Genomic DNA, 23,787 nt, shown 5'->3' on the forward strand with positions numbered 1-23,787 from the left:
GTTCCGTGTCCATTTGTTTCATAGCCATCTCCTCATTCAACCTGCCATAATTGAAGGAAGCTCCCCACTCCAATTTATGTCTACATGTGCATATTGTCCCATTTGAAAAGTCTTCCATGTGACTGCTGGCCTAACATTTTTTAAGTGCTCAATATATTTAAATAGGACCTAAGTTTCTATCAACCAATCATATTGGGAAAGAGACCTTGACGAATGATTTCTTTTTGTCTTCCAAACATATGGTGAATAATTCGATTCATAATAATAATTGGATTCATGAAGAAAATTTAATTTAAAGTTTTAATTAATTAATTTTTTTTTAATTTTAGATTTTAAACATCAATTCAATATTCCTAAACATAGTATTATGCAAGTCTCAACCAAATCATCATGCCAAGTATAATTAAATTAAGTGAATTTGTGAGATGAGTTATAAATTGAATAAGAAGAAGTGAGTTAAAAATCACGAGAAAAAAAAAAAAAAAAAAAAGTTAGGGCAAGCATTTTTGCATAGATAATGACAAATTTTGTTTGCATTTCCTTTAGCCCATGATAGCATTTTTATTTTTTATTTTTTATTTTTTATTTTTTATCACCCATGATAGCATTTTCATTAACATTGTTACACTAATACGCAGTCTACAATATTTTTACTTGTATTTATCTGCTATCCCTTCTTATACCTACAAGAGACATCATAGGATTTACAAATTAAAACCGTAGAAAGTAAGAGGCATAACAAAACTCAACATCTTCCCTTGGGCTGTGACTTCAAATAACCTCCTGTGAACTATTATTTCGGCAAATAACCCCATATTATGTCTGAAAGTATCGAATTGGTGCCTTATATCTGAGATTGAAGGAAATTTAGTTCAAAGTAAGTACTAATTTTTTTCTAATCACAAATCCAATGTGCCGCCAATTCGATACTGCTAAACATAGCATCATATATTTTTTTAAAGACTTGCAAATTATCCAATCTGCTTTATTTTCTATTAAAAAAATAATTATATATGCCCTAGATCACATGAAATGTTTATGTCATATATTGATCAATTATCCTTTTGTGTGGACTAAATTTATTCTAGGTGTAAAATATCTAGGGAGGTCCATTTTGAGGACTAAAGAGGGAGACAGAAATCCAAGTCTTTCACTAGCACATCTTAATGGAGAAGTTATTAGGTAGTCCCATGACCACCACCCCATCTATGGTCCCGGGCAATCCTAGCCCCCATCTAAGCAAAGTACAGCTCATCGCCAAGTAAAAATCGTCTCCATGTTCATCGCCGGCGACAAAAAGGGATCAATTTGGGCATTCATTGCAGCCACCAACAACCCGACATTTCACCTTCGCCTTCACGTGCGAAGACGCGAGCCAAACAGTAATTGTTGTTGAAGATGATTCGTGAGACGCCGATGGCATTGACGACGTCGGGGACCCATAGATGAGCTGATGAGATAGTGGTCCGGAAACTACCTAATAATTTCTATAATAAAGACTTGCATCCCTCTCCACACTGCAAGACATGTTCTATCATTTAATATCAAAGAAGAAGACGAAGAAAATAAAGAATTTTTGTAAGAATGCCACCATTTTAAGTCAGAAGTCATTGAGAGAAAATTTTACTATGTCAAACGGGTTATTGCTTCCTTTTGTTTTGTTTTTTAGTGCAACAGTTTTTTGCATCACCATAGGCGCTTTGTGTTTTTCTTGACAACAATGCAACTCAACGTGTATTGCTTTAAAACACTTTTATGATAAGAACACCACCAAACATGACCTTGATTTTGGCCAACTGTTTTGTTGGGCAAGTTTTGTTTCAAGATCATTATTTTATCCTAGTTTTTTCTTGAGTTCGACTTAATATGGTAGGTAGTAATTATATTACTATGACAATAGTTGAATGAAAAAAAAAACACAGGAAGTGAAGGAGTATTCAATTCCCAATTTTAATTATTTGTGCACAATTAGTGTTTTTCTAAGTTATTTTCATAAATTTGCGGTTTTTCTAAGTTATTTTCATAAATTTGCCGTTTTTCTAAATTATTTTCATAAGTTTGTTAACACTAGTACCCAACCATAACTAATACGTAGCAATAAGTTATTATTAATAATAGGTTTCAACCATTATAATCGGGGAAGGTATTCGGTGTGCCGAGTGCACCACACATTAGAGCAGTCTGGGAACTATACGTGCGGAAATGAACGGTTCTGATGGTGCACCAAGCACACTGAATATATTCTCCTATAACATAATGTGGAAGAAATTGAGACCTTGTTCCGACGCCTAGATATTGGCCAAAAAAAATTATCCTTTTAGCACTCCAAATGGTGGGCGTTGGAAAATTGGCTCAATTCCAACAACCACTAATGGGTTACTCACAAAAATTCCCCTCCCTTTTTTTAACCCTATTTCCAATCTTTTTTTTCAATCGCAAGGGGGCAGAAACCATATTTTTTTAGCTTAAATTTGTGAATAATTCAATTCATGATAATAATTGGATTCATATAATTAAAGAAAACTTAGTTTAAAGTTTTATTTAAAAATTTTATTTTCAATTTTAAACGTCAATTCAACATAGTATTATGCAAGTCTCAACCGCATCGTGCCAAGTATAATTAAATTAAGTGAATTTGTGAGATGAATTGTAAATTTAATAATAAGAAGTCGGTTAAAAATCAAGAATCTAAAAAAAAGGAGTTAGGGCAAGCATTTTTGCATAGATAATGACAAATTTTGTTTACATTTCCTCTAGCCCATGATAGCATTTTAATTTTTTATTTTTTGTCACCAATGATAGCATTTTCATTAACACTAATAGTCTACAAAATAATTTCTTGTATTTATCTGCTCTCTCTTCTTATACCTACAAGAGGCATCATAGGATTAACAAATTAAAACCATAAAAAGTGAGAGGCATAACAAAACTCAACATCGTCCCTTGGGCTGTGACTTCAAATAACTTCCTGTGAACTATTATTGCAGCAAATAACTCCATGTTATGTCTAGAAATATCGAATTGATGCTTCATATGTGAGATTGAAGGAAGCTTAGTTCAAAGTACTTACTAATTTTTTTTTTAATCACAAATTCAATATACCAATTCAATAGTGCCAAACATAACATCATATATTTTTGTATAGAGCTGCAAATTATCCAATCTGCTTTATTTTCTATTAAAAAAATAATTATATATGTCCTAGGTCACATGAAATGTTTATGTCATCAATTATCCTTTTGTGTGGATTAAATTTATTCTGGGAGTAAAATATCTAGGGAGGCCCATTTTGAGGATTCAAAGAGGGAGAAAGAAATCTTTCAATAGCACATTTTAATGGAGAAATTATTAGGTAGTCCAGGACCACCACCTCATCTATGGTTCCGGGCAATCCTAACCCCTCATCTAAGAGCAACTCCAATGCTCTCTCATTTGGGCCTCTCAAACTCAAAATATGAGAGTTGGATAAAAAAAGACCTCTCCAATGAGCTCTTATTTGAGTTCTCAAAATCTGAGATTCTCAAATTTTCTCTCACATATAGCAACTGATAATTTTTTTTGGCAACTCTCTCATTTCCCAATACGATGCCGTTTTTCATCAATCATCACCCACTGGCATCTCTCTCTCTCTCCTTGTTTGTTGCAATATAGAGAGAAAAATTCTGGAAAAATCATCCGATCTGAACCAGAGGAAGAAAATCGATGATTAAAAGAGGGTTACTGATGGACCTCAATTTCGATCTTGACGGTTCCTGGACGTTAGATCAAATCTTCATCTCCTCCAATCCTACGTCGCCGTTCCTTCTCACGTCCTCAGTAACCCTCTCTTGCGAAGCTGGCCTGACTTTGGTTTTTCTTGGTTGGGAACGGATTCTTCTCTCTCTCCCCTTGTCTATTGCAATATGGGTTTTGAACGAGAAGATTCTTGTTGATTTTGTAGTTTGCAGTTGCACAGAAAGAAGGGGGGGGGGGGGGGGGGAGCGAGAGAATAGAGATGGAGGTGATTGGGGAGGCTGAAATGATTTGCCCTAAAAATATTTGCACTATGGGTTTTGAACTTCTGATTCTTATTGATTTTGTAGTTTGCAGTTGCACAGAGAGAGAGAGGGAGAGGGGGGCAATTTTAAAGTTGAGAACAAGAATAGAGATGGAGGCGATTGGGGAGGCTGAAATGATTTGCCCTAAAAATATATATATTTTTAATAATAATATAAATATATATATATATAAATTTCCGAAAAAGAAAAAAAATTATATAAAAAAATTAATTCACAAATAGTGGTAAAAAAATTATAAAAAATTTGTTTTTTTTGGTCCTTTTTTGACCAAATATTTTTGATTTTGTACTTCTTTTTAATTAGGCTTAATTTTAGTTTCCTTCTAATGTCTACAACTTGACGTGTAATGTGCCTAATATTAATATTATTAATGCAAATATGAATGGTGGGAATGATTGTTGAAAAAGAATGGTGGTTGAGTTAAAAAATAGCATTTTGCATGAAATACACCACATATTTGAGCAGAATTGCTCAAATGTAGCATATTGGCACTGTAGCACCTGTCAAAATATAGATTTGACATGCAAAAATAGCATTTAGCATTGGAGATGCTCTAAGCAATTTATGTCTACATGTGTATATAGTCCTATTTGAAAAGTCTTCCATGTGACTGCTGGCCTAACATTTTTAAGTGCTCAATATATTTAAATAGGACCTAAGTTTTTATCAACCAATCATATTGGGAAAGAGACCTCGACGAATGATTTCTTTTTGTCTTCCAAACATATTGTGAATAATTCGATTCATAATAATAATTGGATTCATAGAAGAAAACTTAGCTTAAATTTTTAATTAAATTTTTTTTTTTTTTTTTAATTTTAAATGTCAATTCAATATTTCTAAACAAGTATTATGCAAGTCTCAATCAGAACGTGCCAAGTATAATTAAATTAAGTGAATTTGTGAGATGAATTGTAAATTTAATAATAAGAAGTCGGTTAAAATTCAAGAATCTAAAAAAACAAAAAGGAGTTAGGGCATGCATTTTTGCATAGATAATGACAAATTTTGTTTACATTTCCTCTAGCCCATGATAGCATTTTTATTTTTTATTTTTTGTTTTTTGTTTTTTGTTTTTTGTCACCCATGATAGCATTTTCATTAACACTAATACGCAGTCTACAAAATATTTTCTTGTATATATCTGCTATCTCTTCTTATACCTACAAGAGGCAGAGGCATCATTGGATTTACAAATTAAAACCGTAAAAAGTAAGAGGCATAACAAAACTCAACATCTTCCCTTGGGCTGTGACTTCAAATAACCTCCTGTATTATTTAAGCAAATAACTCTATATTATGTCCGGAAGTATCGAATTGGTGCCTTATATCCGAAATCGAAAGAAATTTAATTCAAAATATGTACTAATTTTTTTCTAATCACAAATCCAATATGCCAATTCGATAGTGCCATACATAACATCATATATTTTTGTAAAGACTTGCAAATTATCCAATCTGCTTTATTTTCTATTAAAAAAATAATGATCACATGAAATGTTTATGTCATCAATTATCCTTTTGTGTGGACTATATTTATTCAACGGGTAAAATATCTAGGGAGGCCCATTTTGAGGATTCAAAGAGGGAGAAAGAAATCCAAGTCTTTCAACAGCACATCTTAATGGAGAAATTATTAGGTAGTTCCAGGACCACCACCTCATCTATTTTTCGGGCAATCCTAGCCATCTAAGCAAATTTACAGCTCATTGCCAAGTAAAAATCGTCTCCACATTCACTGCCGGTGACGAAAACGGATCAATTTGGGAAATTCACTACAGCTGCCAACAACCTAACATCCGGCCTTCGCCTTCACATGCGAAGACGCGAGCGAAACAGTACTTGTTGTTGAAGATGATTCGCGAAACGCTAATGGCGTTGACGACGTCAGGGACCCATAGATGAGCTGATGAGTTGGTCCCGGAACTACCTAATAATTTCTCTAATAAAGACTTGCATCTCTCTCCACACTACAAGACATGTTCTATCATTTAATATCAAAGAAGAAGACGAAGAAAAACAAGAATTTTTGTAAGAATGCCACCAATTTAAGTCAGAAGTCATTGAAAGGAAATTTTACTATGCCAAACGTGTTTTGCTTCCTTTTGTTTTGTTTTTTAGTGCAACATTTTTTACATCACCATACACGCTTTGTATTTTTCTTGACAACAATGCAACACAATGTGTATTGCTTTAAAACACTTTCATAAAAATAAGAACACCACCAAACATGACCTTGATTTTGGCCAACTCTTTTGTTTGGCATTTGTTTCAAGATCATTATTTTATCCTAGTTTTTTCTTGAGTTCGACTTAATAAGGTAGGTAGTAATTATATTACTATAATAATAGTTGAATGAAAGGAAGTGAAGGAGTATTCGATTCCCAATTTTAATTATTTGCACACAATTACCGTTTTTCTAAGTTATTTTCATAAGTTTGTTAACACTAGTACCCAATATGTGTGTGAAAAATAAAGTTATTACTCTTAAATTTCCTGCAAATTACATATATCCAAATGGATTAGATAAGTATCAGTTAATACAATTTCACGTGTAATATATATTTTATCTGCACATAGTAAAATATATATATTGTAACCAAAGAGGCCAAGACACTTTTATAGTTGTCTGTGATACACATATATGGACTTTGTGACAGAGAGACTCTCTGTTTGTGAGTGCCTTATTTTCATATATATAGTAGTCTGATTATGATACTTTGAAGTTCAATGCATGAGATCCAAAGAGATTAAAAATAAAATAAAATAAAAAATTGCTTAAAGATGTTATTAGGCTTCGATAATATTGGATTAGATTGTAATAAGTTTTCTTCCAGAGTACTGTTATTTATATATCAGTGTAATAAATTCCATTGGTGATGGAATTACTATTTAAACTGTAACACAGAAAAGAGTAATTGAAGATATATATATGAAATAACTCATTGTTTCATGCACATAGATATGTACACACACGTATGTAATATTCATTCTTGTCGGTTATATATATTTAAAAGATATTCTTTTGGCAATCGATTAAGATTGGTTATATATATTTAAAAGATATTCTTTTGGCAATCAATTAAGATAGATACGGCGCGAACATAATAAATTTTGAAAAGTTGAGTTTTAAAAATTGGCATTGAATGATTCTCCATGATTTAGTATGTGTTTTTGAAAATTACATACATGTCCAATGAATAAGAAATGAGGCCAATATTATTTATTAATTTAAATTATTGGCATGAAACCATTCAATGTCAGCATTATATAGTGATAGAGGTCTCTCTTAGTGGTATCGATTTAAGAATGATATCAATTAATCATCACGTATCACCCTATATATATAATATGCATGCATATGCATCTCTACAAGAAAGTTTTACCATGAATGTGTTGGACAAGCATCAGTGTCATTTTTGGGTGTTCATGGGATTAGAACATTTTTTGGTGTACATACCACAAAACCTATGTACATGGCATGATATATACACCCAAATAGGATTCGTGGATCTAAATGCATAAACTTGATAAGAAGAAAACATACCAGATACAGAAACTCAATTTGGAGATAACTATAACGGAAACGATCTTTAACCCTCTCCTATGTCTGCAAAACTAAATGATGAACTCCAGGCTTTCATTCACTTATATAGTGAGGGTTGGGACCATTTCACTTATACGTGAAGAGATGTGTTGGTTTTATCAGCCGACACAACTTTTCACACACACACACACACATATACACACACACACGTACACACATAAGTGACTATTCATTGAAATTGAAAGCACCTTTAAGAGTTAATAATATGATATAACACACCTCTATTAAATATATGGATAATAGAATAATAATTAATTATAGTTAGACTATTATTTTGCTTACATTCTCCCACTTAGTCTAACAATAATTAATTTTAATCACTTCAAGATCAAAATAATCATAAGTGTACTTTAGAAGTAAATCTATATATTTATAAGAAACACCTCTATCATTCAATTTGTAGTACCTTTGAGTCTACTAATATGGGATCAATGGCGTCATTATTTCAATAGTGATATAAGACACCAATGGTCACTGATACTAACAAACTCAACTCCAAAGTCACATATATACCATATTTGCATATATTTAACACAATATTCATGTCATGCATCGGTTCTACCGTGTCTCAATAAGGACACACTGTGTCTCAAAATTGGACACTTGTGTCATAAATTTTCCATACACATGTGCACTAATATGGAAAATCTAATAAATGAGGATAATAACTGTGATCACAAAATAAAACTGTCTTTACCTTAGCCAAATATAACTTCCCACTAACTAAGTAAATTAATGTTGTCAAAGAAAAATATATATGCTTACTATACAACATTAGTGGCAAACCCTTAGTCATGGGATCAACAATCTTTTGTTATGTACTAATGTGCTCAATAAACATTAACTGGTTCTAAATTCTCTATTTCACAACAAGGTATTAATAATCATATTTTAGACCAACTTGAATTCTTATTATTTCTTTAATACAAGGCTATAGCGAAATTATTGATTTGAAGTCCAAAACTAATATTTTATAATGCATGAAACGTGGCCTTATAACATGCAAATAAAATCCGCTTCTATCACTTGTCATAATAGTAAAAAAAAATAATACTTGAAGTGGATTTATATACTGTTCTGACAACCAGCAAAGTCAATTTTTCCATCACCCCAAACCTATTGGTCTTATTATAAAACATATGATTCTTAATTCTTTGCAGATACCTAATAAATTTCTTTGGCGCTTACTATAGATCCAAACTAGGATCACTGTGATATCTGCCTAACTTTACGATAGCAAATGCTATATTATAGTTAACCATATACAAAACCTGAGCATAAATTAGATTCCCAAATACAAAGAAAATGTCTTTTACCTAATACTACTATAGATATTTTATTGGTAATTGGATTACCAAATTTCTAACTTTTACAATGTATGCAATTTCACCTTTATAGTGTTACATGTCAGGTACTTTTAGAACTCTATCTAAGTAGGTTCTTTGTGACTATTCAAGAATTTCACAAGATTTATTTAGGTTTGTCCTCCACATTTAACACTAAAAATGAATTTTACTCCCACCGACTTTGAGAATAACTGAGGCCACAAATTTACAGTTTAATTGATGGGAAAGTCAACTAAACTTTCCAAAATTAATTAAATATTGCTTCAAAACAATCAACTCTGAATGGGATCAAAATAGCATATAATAATCTTTCATTTGAGCCAAAATTATTATATATTAGTCTCCCACTAATGAAATAATTTTCAGTATTGAAGCTAATTAATCATAGAAAATACAATAATAACTTATACTCCTTTGGGCGTAATGAGTCATCTCGCGTCTTCTACACTAATTACTTTAATTTGCTTAGTTGGACAAACTCAATGACCCACCTTAATTTGGGCTTGATCATTGCTCATCTCTACTAAACGCCAACACAATCATTTAACTTTAACAAAATAATAATTTTGCCACTAGTTACAAATATCATTAAAATTTTCACGAGTGTGTCACGTTAGTGACTAAACACTTAATCAAACTTAATGACACTTGTGCTTAGAATTGCAATATATGATTCAGTTTTTCCAAATGAATCAAAACATATCGTATACATATTATGCAACAATTTGTAACAATTTATAACACCAGGCACATGCATAATTATGTATATAATTTCAATAACAAGTATAATTACACAATTCATATATGCTATGAAACCAAATAATTAATCATTAATTATGCCACATATATCATTAAAGATAAAAAAAAAATAGGGTAAAGTACACTAACACCCCCTGAGGTTTGCCAAAAGGACACCCAGATGAAACTTATTCAATTTTTGGACAATGACACCCCCTTGTTAAATTTGACAGCCAAACATAGCCTAAAAACGTGTGAAAGGTCTAATTTGCCCTACATCATTTGATTAATTTTAATAACAAAATATCAAAAACAGTTAAATGACCTAATTGACCTTCTCCTTTCTCTCTCTATACACCGATATAGACACATATACCCATCTGTGCAAATATATATATATATATATATATATATATATATATATATTACTCCTTCCTGTAATTACCCCTCCTCTCTCTCTTTATACTCCGGCAGTGAAATTATCCGGTGAAGGATGAGTACGGTGGTGGCGAGACAACATCTGCATTCTCTTGCCGCGCCAACACCAGCCGCCCCTTCACCCTTCCAATACTTTATATACACATATATGTATATACAAACACAAGGAGGCAGCGGAAGCTACGGCGGGATGAATCGCACCGGTGAATCAAATCTGACGATGAACAAGAGGCCTTCGATTTGGTTTGGTCGAGTTCGTCTTCCGTTTCGGCGATGGCTGTTCCGACGTCGCCCTCATTAACTATGATGGCGGCTACTTGGCCGCAGAAGGTCTCAACGTTCTTCTCGGACTTGACAACCGCCACGATCTCGCCGGTATAATAGGCAATGAAGAAGAGAGATGAAGGCACCAAGCGATTCCACTGTCGGCCAATCGGAGCTCAAAGCAGTGGATCTGTTGGTGTTGTGTTTGAGGTCGTCGTCGGCAATGTAAACTATTGGTGTTGGAAAGAGGAACTTTTGGACATTGTATACTTTGTGCAACAAAAGCGAATATCAGTGAAACAATCATCCATCATCTAGATGGCATGGAACAAATTGCTCTCCCAATCCTATAAAATTATGTGGATCAATGAATCCACTTAAAAATTTACTACTTCAATCTTGCAAATGATATGTCACAATAACGAGAACAGCTATTCAGTCCTTCGTCATATCTCACCAGCTCGTTGTTGGTTAGGTCACTTTTATTTAAGCTTGGAGGTTAAATTTGGTTCATTTGATTGGTGAAAAAAAAGCACACACAGAGTTAGGCACAAACTCATGAGCAGCACCATTTATTTAACAGCTGACTGGAGAAAAAAAAAACAAAGAAAAAAAAAGGAAGTTCGAAACCATATCCAACCTTAGATCCCATTTTTGTCCGATCTCTCTAAAACTTTACTGTTTACTGTGCACAATAGAACCAAAAACGTCTTCTCAAATCTTTTTCCATGCAATTTCAATCTTGGCAATTTGAGACATATGACAATTATGACTACAAACCGTGCTAAATTTAATCATCAATACTTAAAACAACTGTGATCACTAAAATAAAAAAACAAACAGCAAGGTCCAGGTAAAGAGAAAACCCTGTATCAAGCTTGAATTTGTGATTCACTGATGCTGCTACTATGAATTACACATCATCTGTAGAAGTTCATTATATAATCTTTATTCCAAAATTCTTCTGAAAATAACCAATATTAATTTCCAGAACTGGCAGTATCTCATACAGAGTATTCAGTTTACATTGCGGAAAGAATGGGTTTGCAGAGGAGGTTAGATAGGTAATTTCAATATTGAAATTGGTCAATATAAAAGTCAAATGGCAAAAATGTCAATTCATTATCATTGGGGTGTCTTTGGTATAAGTATCAAACTTGAGGGGGTGTCATTGTCCAAAAATGTGATAAGTTTCATCTGTGTGTCCTTTTAGCAAACCTCAAGGGGTGTTAGTGTACTTTACCCAAAAAAATATTTAACTAGTAATGATAACTCAAGAAAAATGGCATATTTATAAAAAATTATTAAAGCACTAATCAGATCTTAAGCTTTAAATTTTATACATGCTATAAAATAAAGAATTTCGAGACTAAAAATGAATTAGGAATCTTATGCCAGTCATGTAATTATTTCTAGAAAAATTACCCACATTTTAATCGAGTTTGCTACGCGCATAACTTTTGGTGTATAGACCACAAAGCCTATGTACATGGCATGATCTATAGGTGCAGAGACATCCAAAAGATATGTCTGTTAACCTAAAAGACATAACTATTAATTCCAACTCCATAAAACAAGACTTTTGATTAGAACTCAAAAGACATGATATACATATACCCAAACTAAATATGCAATGGTAAGTTAAAATGGTCGATACTGTTTCAACCTAGAACTACTACAAACCGTCATACATGTCTATGATCGACAGATACCCTTCACAATCAGCATGTCAATAGTGCCATACCCTTCACAATCAGCATGTCAACAATGCATGGATAAATTAATTAAATGAAAATATTCACATTCCTGTCATGAACATCAAAAAATGTTCCTATCCCATGAACACCCAAAAATGACATTGACGATTTTGTCCAACACATTCATGTTGGGAAACGTGCAAATTTTAAAACTTTTTTGAGGGATTTGCAATCATAGATCTTGATTCATTACATGGAGACAAGTTTTATGCAAAGATAGATAAAAGATGATGCATAATTCAATAAACAGATTGAATACTCACATCAAAGGTCTGAATAAACCTTTTGAACTTTCCTCTAAAGTGAATGTTCTCACTTATTGTAGATCCCTTTAGCAAGATCCTTTCTCCTTCTTTTTGATTATTATCTTCCCTTTGGGAATCACCAATATGCCTTGATGAATGACCTTGGAATCTAGGCTGGTGGTAGCCTCCTTTAGAAGAGAAACAAAACCCTAAAATCTAGAGAGAGAAAGTGTATTCCTTTTTCTTGTTCTCCAAGTCACACCTAAAATATACATGAACTCATGTATATATAGGCAAAATAAAATAAGAATAAGGAAACAATAAATCATTCTCCATCTCTAATTCAACTTTCTCAATCCTAACATGACTCCAATATCAACTTGGGCTATTGGTGAGAATCCTTTTGGGCTTACTATTTTCTTGGCTCTTATAAATTAATAATTGGTCCGGTCCATTAAACCATGGACCCAATTCAATTAATTCATAAATTAATTTCTACTCCACTAAAAGAAATTAATTGCACTCCAATTAAATAGTAAATAACCTCTAAGTCAATGTTGCACTTTGACCCCTCTATGCTTAATTATTTATCGGATAATTAAAGCCATCAATCCGACAACATAATTAATATAATTATTTTGTTACCTTTGATTATTTCCGGCTCGATCACAATAAAATATTTATTTGACAAAAAATAATAATAATTTATTAAATAAATATATATATAAAACATTTGTCTAAAACATACGAAGGCCTTCGAATTTAATTTGTGATCAACCATAATCAAAACAAAATAAATACAAATAGCACTGATGCAAATATTGAGAATATAGACCTCTAATTATTAATTACATAACTACCCAAAGTGTCGATCTAAGGATCCCGAGGTATCCGCCGAGCAAATCAAAGTAATTATTAATTAATAAAAGAGTCTATACTTCTCTCATGCTTGAGAGTCAAAAGCCATGACTGTGATAGAGAGCAATTGCATACGACAGCTCTCGCAATATATCTCAATCTATCGTGGACTCGGTTTAAGTCTTAACTAATTAAATGTCCATCCATAATTACCGACTTTAAACCATTTATGATTACTAATTTATATCATAGTATTAATTGCCATTACATACATATATAAATATATTTTGTAATCAAGCGGACACCATCAATTCCATAAAGAATCGAAAAATAATACATTCCATTCACCAATTGTATAATGCTTTAATAATAATATCCAGACAAGAAACCATGACTTCTACAATCCAAAATTAGAATTTGCTATGCTAGGGCACACATATCCTAACAATTCATGGTAAAATATTCTTGTAAAGATGCATATACACGCATATTATATATATAGCGTGATACGTGATGATTAGTTGGTATCATTCCTAAATCGACACCACTAAGAGAAACCTCTATCATTGTATAATGCTGACATTGAATGATTCCATGCCAATAATTTAAATTAATAAATAATATTGACCTCATTTCTTATTCATTGGACATGTAATATGTAATTTGCAAAAACACATACTAAATCATGGAGAATCATTGAATGACAATTTTTAAAACTAAACTTTTCAAACTTTATTATATTCGTGCCATATTAATCTTAATTGATTGCCAAGGGAATATCTTTTAAATATATATAACCGAAAAGAATGAATATTACATACGTGTGTGTACATATCTATGTGCATGAAAAAATCAGTTATTTCATACATATCTTCAATTACTCTTTTCTGTGTTACAGTTTAAATAGTAATTCCATCACCAATGGAATTTATTACACTGATATATAAATAACATTACTCTCGAAGAAAACTTATTACAATCTGATCCAATATTAATGAAGCCTAATAACATCTTTAACCAATTTTTTATTTTATTTTATTTTATTTTTAATCTCTTTGGATCTCATGCATTGAACTTTACTTCAAAGTATCATAATCAGACTGCTATATATACGAAAATAAGGCACTCACAAGCAGAGAGTCTCTCTGTCACAAAGTCCATATATGTGTATCACAGACAACTATAAAAGTGTCTTGGCCTCTTTGGTTACAATATATATATATATATTTTACTATGTGTAGATAAAATATATATTACATGTGAAATTGTATTAAATGATACTTTTCTAATCTATTTGGATATATCTATTTGGATATATGTAATTCGCAGGAAATATAAGAGTAATAACTTTGTTTTTCACACACATATAGAAGTGTACATACATACAAATATCATTATGTCTTAATTACTAAGTATCAGTGTCCATGAAAATTTGTTACGTAAATTAAATTTATGCATTAGAGTCCATGTAGGCTCTGATACCACATGTAAGCAATTACAATCCAAATAGAATTCATAGATCTAAATGCATAAACTTGATAAGAAGAAGATATACTAGATATGGAAACTCTATTTGGAGATAACTATAGCGAAAACGATCTTCAACCCTCTCCTATATTTGCAAAACTGGATGATGGACTCCAGACTTTCATTCACTTATATAGTGAGGTCTTGTGTTGGTTCCATCAGCCGACACAACTCTTCACACACACACATATATATGCACACACACACATAAGTGACTATTCATTGAAATTGAAAGCACCTTTAAAAAATAATAATATGATACAACACACCTCTATTAAATATATGGATAATCGAATAATAATTAATAGAGGTGTTATATCATATTATAATTCTTAAAGGTGTTTTCAATTTCTATGAATAGTCACTTGTGTGTGTGTACGTGTGTGAAGAGTTGTGTCGACTGATGGAACTAATACATCTCTTCACATAAAAGTGAAACGGTCCCAACCCTCATTATATAAGTGAATGAAAGACTAGAGTCCATCATTCAATTTTGTAGACATAAGAGAGGGTTGAAGATCGTTTCCGCTATAGTTATCTCCAAATTGAGTTACTGTATTGGGTATGTCTTCTTCTCATCATTTAGTTCCATGAATCCTATTTGGGTTGTAATTGCTTGCATGTGGTAATCTAAACCATATCATAAAAGCTTGATAATCTTGTTTTAAAACCATATCATAAAAGCTTGATAATCTTGTTTTTCATATACTTATTGCAAGTCTAAACCTGCCCCAAAATCTGGAGTTTTGAATACAAGCAAAACAGGTCCAAATAGACTGATTCTATATCAACAATTCTCCTTGGGCGAAAACAACCTTCATGGGGGCAATTTTAGCAAGAAGTTTTTTTTTGATGTCCCCATATTTTAAGCCTTTATCCACCATAGGAAGACAAGGTAGACCAAAGGGAAGGTACAAAATCTCAAGTATTTTAGCTTTCTATATGCAACAGTAGAGAGATTTGGATGTATAACTTCAGGCTAAAATCTGTTAAACTTTTAACTGTTGATTAGGCTCAAGAAAAGACCTAAGTGGCTTGGAGTTCTTACGTACTATATCCCTCACCCACTGGTTTTGTGTGCCCCTCACCAAAGAGAGATGAGAGAGAGAGACCATTGAGCTGGTAGCCGGAATCTTTTCGTCGACTAGAGAAAGACATGGGTAAATTCACCAGTTAATTGTCAGCAAACCAAGCGTTACCCAAAGCTGAGTCTAAAAGAAAACCGATGCATTTTAATCATCGATTTCTTCAGCCACATCATTCGTCGAACAGGATCGGTTAAGGAGTTCCGGCCAAATTGCATTACTCATATTTATTTAGGAAGTAGAGTAGGGCAAGACAGTCATTTTAATTGTAAAATGTAAAATGTAAAATGTAAAATGTGGAGCGCCTAAGGTTAGATGTAGAGCACGAATATGAACTCACTAAAAATTTCAAAACTCAGTCACTGTTGGGAAAAGGCAAATATGGTAAGAAAAAAAATCAGGTTTGGGAGCGACGGGAACCAACACTAGAACAACAGAACCAGAGCAAAACAAGGAGATTTGTGCCACTCCACAAATCGCAAGGAGTGAAACGATTCCATGGAAGAAAACTTGAGAATTTCACCCACTTGTTAGCCTATTGAGTGAGGAATCAACAAGATTCTTACTGAACAAACCAGAGGACACATTGAAGAGGAACATCTTAGTAAATAAAAAATCCAGCAGCAAGAGAGATCATTAAATTAGGGCATTACCAATGGCCTAATTGGTAAAGCGCCCAACTCCCCGAGTGGGTGTTCCATGTTCGAGTACCCCTCCCCAGTTGGGGGGGGGGGGGGAAGGGATGCGCTAGCCCAGCCCATAATCTTTGCCAGTCAACCTTGGAAGAACTTTTTGGAAATTTAGGATTCCTTATAGAAAGAGACTCCAATGACTACGGAAATTGGTGGTCGAAATGACGGCGTTGAGATCAAATGTGATGCCTAGGGTGGTCTATGATGTCGCTCGCTTCTAGTGCTAGTTTGCCAGAACAAAAACAAAAAGAGAGAGAGAGATTATTAAATTAGAAGCAAAAGCAATATTTATGTGCATATCCATCAAAACAGACTCAAGCCCAACCTTTCTCAAGCCACTGCAGCAGCAAGCCTAGCAACTTTGGTTCAACAAAATCTGATATGTCAAGGAAGAAAGAACGCTCCCTTAACATATATAATAGCAGGTAGCAAAAAATTGCAGATAAAACCTTTTGCTGGTGTAGCCTCAATCCTAACTATAAACCAACCATGAAAGGCAGCGGAGTATAAAGGGGGAAGAATCGGAAGATTGAAGAACAGTCCCTATATGTTGATCAATGAAGATCAGACGCAGACTTAATTTTGCAGAGATGTCAAAACTGGAATGAGGGAGTACTAAAAAATGAATGGTTCCTGTAATGCTAATGTAAAACTGATGGATTTTTGCTCCAGACCTTACTACAATGTAAAGGCAATCTAAACTATGATTTTCAACTCAAATCTGTCCAACTAGTAAAAACATAATACAGAATCAACCCAAAATATCTATTTCTAGATGCTAACCAATTCAAACCATCTTTCTCACAAACAAAAAAATAATAATAAATAAATAAAGGAAGAAAAACTTCAATAATATTCTAAGCCCTCATAACTGACAATTGTTTTGCATTCACATATTCAGAAGGTAATTAACAGAGATAATTTCATAGCATGTATTATGTTGAGAGTCCTAGGGTCTAACATATGGGAAAGCCTTGGATATTTCATATATACTCCCCTAGTGCTTCTTAAAAGTTCAGGGAAACAAGATTTCACACTAATTACTATACACAAATTACAATCAAATTATGTGACAGATCAAGGCAACCTGGGCAAACACAGACAATGGATCAAACATAAATTGAAATTGTATAATTTAGTAGAAACAAATTTGAAAAAAAAAAAAAAAAATTCGTCCAAAATGTGAAAAATAAAGTACTTTTACGTCAACATAATCTCACATTTACATAGATTTTAGAAAATTTGTCCAAAATTCAAAATTCTTTTAAACACTTTATATAAGCAAAAGGCCCAGAGAAAGCTACCAATTATAAATTTTAATCAATTTCTCCAAGGCATAGGGCATGGCATGGAGTGAATTTCAGCTTCATGGTCCATATTGGGATCCCAGTCCAGAGTATGGATAGAATCCATATCCAACCCATACATTTTGTACGAGTGACAATGGACCTGTAGTTGAATACGATCACTGAAATAGGCTCAAGTTACGAGCCAAACTCAGTGCAATAGAATTCAGATCAGATCAGATCGGATTGGATTAAATTTCGGTCTAAACCTGATCCTTTTCATGCTCTGCTACTAAGATCCAAAATAAGGTATACTCTCGAAATTTTGAACCCAAATCCAGAAAAGAGGGGTTGTTAAAAATTATTGTTTAAGATAAAACCTGTCATATCTTCAAGCGACTATTGTAGAACAATATTATGATGGCTCATATAACAGTTATTTTCAGCAAATTCAACTGCAACTTCCAAGGTTTTTCCAGATAGTTAAATAAAATAAGTTAGTTAAATTAAAACTAAATAAATAAAAAAGCTTCTTTTAAAGGATAAGATGTGATTTACAAAATGAAAGCATCAACAAAGGCAATAATATAAACAAAGATATTTTGTTAATTCCACAACTTCCTTCAAAATAGATGTCCAAGGACCTTTATAGATTTGTTGTGAAAGCAACCACAAAAACTGGAAACATTTATAACAGGTTTTTCGGAAATAACAGTTTTGACTAGTTAAGTTAGAGATATAATTTGAAAAGAAATAAAAATTTGTTTTAAATTTAAAGTTGCACAACAAGGCCACTCCTTTTAACACAATTAATTCAGACAGCAAGTCATCTCATAATCACATGCTTGCTCACATGAGTTTCTCCAAATGACAAAAATAACATACCTTCATAATGTGAAAGCAAAGTTATGCAAATTCCAACACTAAATACAATTATTATGATGTTATGTGTACACATTACACAGTTATAAGTAAAGTCCTCTTGGAAAAGCCTCCAGCCCAAATAATGGTCAGTGCCTAACGTTTCTTTGGTAAGTAGATTATTTATTTATTTATTTATTTTTAGGTTGGCAAATTACACACGAAGTTACAAACACATTTTTCCCATTGCGGGACTTGAACAATCAACCTTCCATTTGAACGAAGGAAGTAATACCACATGAGTTAAGCCCTTCATGGTGTCATTATCTAATATTAGCATAACCATCTCAGTGAGTATTGAGTATTGACCATAACAGGAAAAGGCGTAATCATGTTTCACCTATTAATTATACATTAATATATTGAACATAAATAGAAAAATGTTCTATCTATTAATTTGTCACAATATTTTACGCTAATAAAAATTTATTTTTAGCAAATTCCTAAAAACCAGTCTAAGAGAATATTCTTGGCACAAAAACTTGTGTCTAAGCTTTTCTTGTGGGTGACTATGAGATACAGTTCAGTGAACTAGATCAAGGGTCAAATATGGACATCATGATTCAATTTCAAGCTTTATGAAATGACCTAATCTTACATTTGTATGTCGTGTGACCCCCTTGAATTAATCTAACAATTGCATGTCAATTGGAAACCCCTACTAATTCTAGTGATTCTTTCTTTCTTTTTCCAAGTTGGTATTCATGCACCCCCTTCAAGGACCCCCTTCAAGAAATTCTAGTGGTTCCGACGACAAGAAATATTCCTATTCACTTATCACACAAGGCAAAATAACAATTTAGAGAGACACAGAGAGAAAGAGAGACACTTCCAAAATCAACTTGTTTAAGAGTAAAACAATTAAAAACATCATAATTAAACAAATCAAATGACATAACAATAGCTTTATTTTCAAATAGTAAATAAAAATATTAAGTGATTAGATTGAGGGCAGGCCTTGGTGCAATGTTACCTGAAGCCTGAAGGTCACAGGTTTGAAACTAGAAACAACTTCTCCATATGCCTCAGAGCATTGGGCTAGCCCATATTATGTCATTAAGATTTAATAAAATAAAATAAAATTTGAAAACAAGCATTATTCATTGAGGGATTTTCATAAAAAAGAAAATTAAAAATGTGAATCTCCACCAGTGTTGTTAAAGGCGCGCCTAGGCACGAGGCTCAGGTTTAACACCTGTTGTCATCCCAGGCTCATTGATGTTTACTAGGCGCGCGCCTCGGTTGTGCCTCATCCTCTTTGTGAGGTGTGCCTAGGCGCGTCTCACTGATATTTGTTTAAAAAAATACGATTGTTCTATTTCTTAAGCCAAAAAAGGTACTTTTGGCAACTTAATAAACAAAAAAGAAAGCTCAATCATACAATAGAAGGAACTTTTGTTCAAAAGAATAAAAAAATAAGAAAGCCCAAGAGTCAGTGTTAACCGAACAGTGATATAATGAGGTTGTGAGACGAAGATGAAGCCCTAGTTGCAGAGACGAACGACGAAGCCATGTCAGTTCTTTCTTTTCTTTTTTTTTTTTCTCTCATCTCTTTCTTCGTCTAGTTCTCTCATCTCTCTGTCCTTTTTTTTTTTTTTTCTTTTAACATATTTATTTCTTTTTGTGCTTTGTTTTGCCATTCAAAAAACACATTTTGCTTTGCCTTTCAAGAAAACAAATTTGTGCTCTGTTTTATGTTTGTTGAATGCTTGTATAGTTGATGAGTTTACTTTTTTATATTTGATATTAATTTTTAGAATATTGATATGACTTATGAGATATGAATGTTATTATGGTAGTTTAAATTTTCAATTATGTGCCTCACTTCACTCAGGCGCGCGCCTCGCCGTGCACCTCGCGCCTAGGCTCCCAAGGACCTTTAGCGCCTTGGTGCGCCTTGGGCCTTTAATAACAATGATTTCCACCAAACTTCACGCAAACTTCATGGAAAACTTCTAGTTGTGTCTATGATATCTTTAAATTGGGTAAATTTAAGTCAATCACAGTTCAATGAACAACAGTGTATAGAACAGAACAAATGATTCATTTTTCTTTTCTGTCTTTCTCTGAACAAAACCATAGCATTTCGACTGGTCTATGGCATAGCTGATATTGCAATTCATGGGAGAAAATTGAAACCATCACCGGCTAATAAACAAAGCCGGTCCTTGAGATTCTTTATCTTGTATAAAGCATAAAAATGAAGGGTTAAGTGCAATATAACAGTTTCTATGACTTGCGCTTTTCTTTTGTTCCTTTAATTTTATTTCTTTTCCCTTTTCCTGTTCATCGATATTTAAAACCTGATTGTCTCAATCCCAACATCACCCCCAAATCCACAAAAGAGCATTCAACAATCACAATATGATTTAATTACAGAGCAGCAAAAATAATGTAGAAACATATACAATTATTGATGTAAATCAAAACAATAAGCAATCACCTAAAACGACTACCAAGTAATTAGTAAAAAAGAGAATAAAGACAGATCTAGGGGTTACCAAAAGAGAGCAGCATGAGATTAGATGAGATGAGATAGATATAAGCAGGACAAGAAAGGGAAGGGAGACGCCTCATGAAATCATAGGAATGGGTGGGTTGGGCAAGGATGTTTGTTTTACCTACTCAAAAGTTTTCCTTGCCAAGCACCCCATACCCACAATTTCTTGTGGCCAAATCTCCCTTTCCCTCTTGCCCCTTTCTCTCTCCACACACACACATATATATATATATGATTCTTTCTGTGTGTGTATATAGATGTATAGGACTAGGTGAACAAAATGGTAGGGAAGTTCAAGAAAGAAATGAAAGTTCTACATCAGATCTGCTACTAAAGGGTGCTTTTATTATTTCACTTTTTTGCCGGGACAGTAAAAGATAGGGTTATGGTAAAGCAAATGCGGATGCGAATTTCAATGCTTGTAGTTGAACACAAGAAATCACACTCGTTAACCCTGGCTTATTTTGTTAGGGCGCAAAGCAACTCCAATGCAAAATGCTATATTTTAATATGAGTTACATGGTTAAAATATTATATTTTAGCAATTCAGCTTATTTCATTCAAAATATTATTTTTTAACACAATAATCATTCTTTCCCAACTACCATTTTTAACTATCATTATTTTTTAACTACTATTCCCAGCTAGCATTCTCAACTATCATTTCTCCATTTGTAAAATCTATCGTGAAACTTTTTTTTCAGCAGCATTTCCAATGCAAACTTTTTCAACTACCATTCCTAACTATCATTCTTTTTCAATAACAATTCTTTTTCAACTACCATTACTAACTATCATTCTTTTTCAACTAATATTCCCAACTACCATTCTCAACTATTAATACTCCATCTATAAAAGCTATCATCCTCTACCTACAAACAATCTTCCTTCATTATAACTTTAGTACTACAATGAGCAATTTGAGAAGAGCGATTTTGATAGGAGATTTCAATGATTCTTGAATCTTTGGCAATGAGTTGTTGGGATTTATATGCCCTGGCATACCAAATTCCTATTTGGATTAAAGTGACATATGTTCCTGATATATCTGAAATATTTATGATTTATACAATTGGTGAATTTAATATATTATGTTTTGATTCATTATGGAATTGGTAGTGTCCACTTAATTATAAGAGATATTTATATATGTATGTGATGGCGATCAATACATGAATATAAATAGTAATAATAAATAGTTCATAGTTGGTAATTATGGATTGACTCATTATTAACAAAGACTTGAATTGAATCCGTGTTAGGTTGAGATATATTGCGAGAGACATCATATGCAATTGCTCCCTATCACTGTCATGACATTTGACTCTTAAGCATGAGAGAAGCATAGACTCTTTTATTAATTAGTAATTACTTTGATTTGTTTGGCTGAATCTTCAAAATCCATAGACCGACACTTTGGGTAATTATGTAATTAATAGTTAGAGAATTATATTTTCAATATTTGCATCATTATTACTTGTATTTTTTTTTTTTATTGATTATGGTTGATCACAAAGTAAATTCAAAGGCTTTCATGTGTTTTTAGACAAAATGGTTTTCTATATATTTATTTATTTAAATTATTATTTTTGTCAAACAAATGTTTTATTGTGATCAAGCCGGAAATAATCAAAGGTATCAAAATAAATATATTAATTAAGTAGTCGGATTGATGTCTTTATTTATCCGATAACTAATTATGCATAGAGGGGTCAAAGTGCAATATTGACTTAGTGGTTATTTATTATTTAATTGGAGTTCAATTAATTTCTTTTAGTGGAGTAGAAATTAATTAATGAATTAATGGAATTGGATCCATGGACCGAGCCAATTATTTATTCATTGTAGCTAATAAAATAATAAGCCCAAAGGATTCTCACTCATAACCCAACTTGATATTGGAGGCCCATTAGATTTGAGATATCATATTACTTTTAGAGATTGAGAAAAATATAATGTTTTTAATTATTATTTTTAAGTTGCCTATATATACGTGGAGTCCAGGTATATTTTAGGTCACGCCTATATGCAATAATTTTTGGAAGACAAGGAAATATTTCTCTCTCTAAGATTTTAGGGTTCGTGATCTCATTTAATGGAAGCTCCCACAAGCTTAGCTCTCCAAAGTTAATCATGGAAGCTTATGGGTGATTCCTAAAGGTAAAACCATTACCATAAAGATGGAGATCCAAGTAGAAGGCATCTAGCAAAAGGATCTACAATAAGTGAGAATTTTCACTTTAGATGAGAGATTTAAGGTTTACTCAAACTTTGATGTAAGTTTTCTAACCTTAAATTGAATGGATTATCATATTCTTCATGCATAAAACTTGTCTCTACATATGAATCATGATCTTTATTTGAAAATCCCTCATAAAGTTTTAAAAACTTCCGTTTGCCCAACATGAGTGACTAATTAAAGATTACTTTGGTGAAATTCCTGTCTACCAAGCTAACGTCTTTCG

General features: G+C 32.7%; 1 long non-coding RNA gene across 1 annotated transcript; it reads right to left on the reverse strand.

The window, feature by feature from the left end:
- Positions 1-4,993: 4,993 nt before the first annotated feature.
- LOC132295403 (uncharacterized) lies at positions 4,994-7,718 on the reverse strand. The gene is made up of 2 exons (XR_009478460.1): positions 7,606-7,718; positions 4,994-6,028 (listed from the first exon to the last, which is right to left on the reverse strand). It is a non-coding gene; the product is annotated as an uncharacterized LOC132295403 (long non-coding RNA).
- Between the last annotated feature and the right edge of the window lie 16,069 nt (positions 7,719-23,787).

Source organism: Cornus florida, unplaced genomic scaffold (genome assembly GCF_030987335.1).
Source record: "Cornus florida cultivar Cherokee Brave unplaced genomic scaffold, ASM3098733v1 CherokeeBrave_3.0.0_Hap2_Chr02, whole genome shotgun sequence".
NCBI lineage: Eukaryota > Viridiplantae > Streptophyta > Magnoliopsida > Cornales > Cornaceae > Cornus > Cornus florida.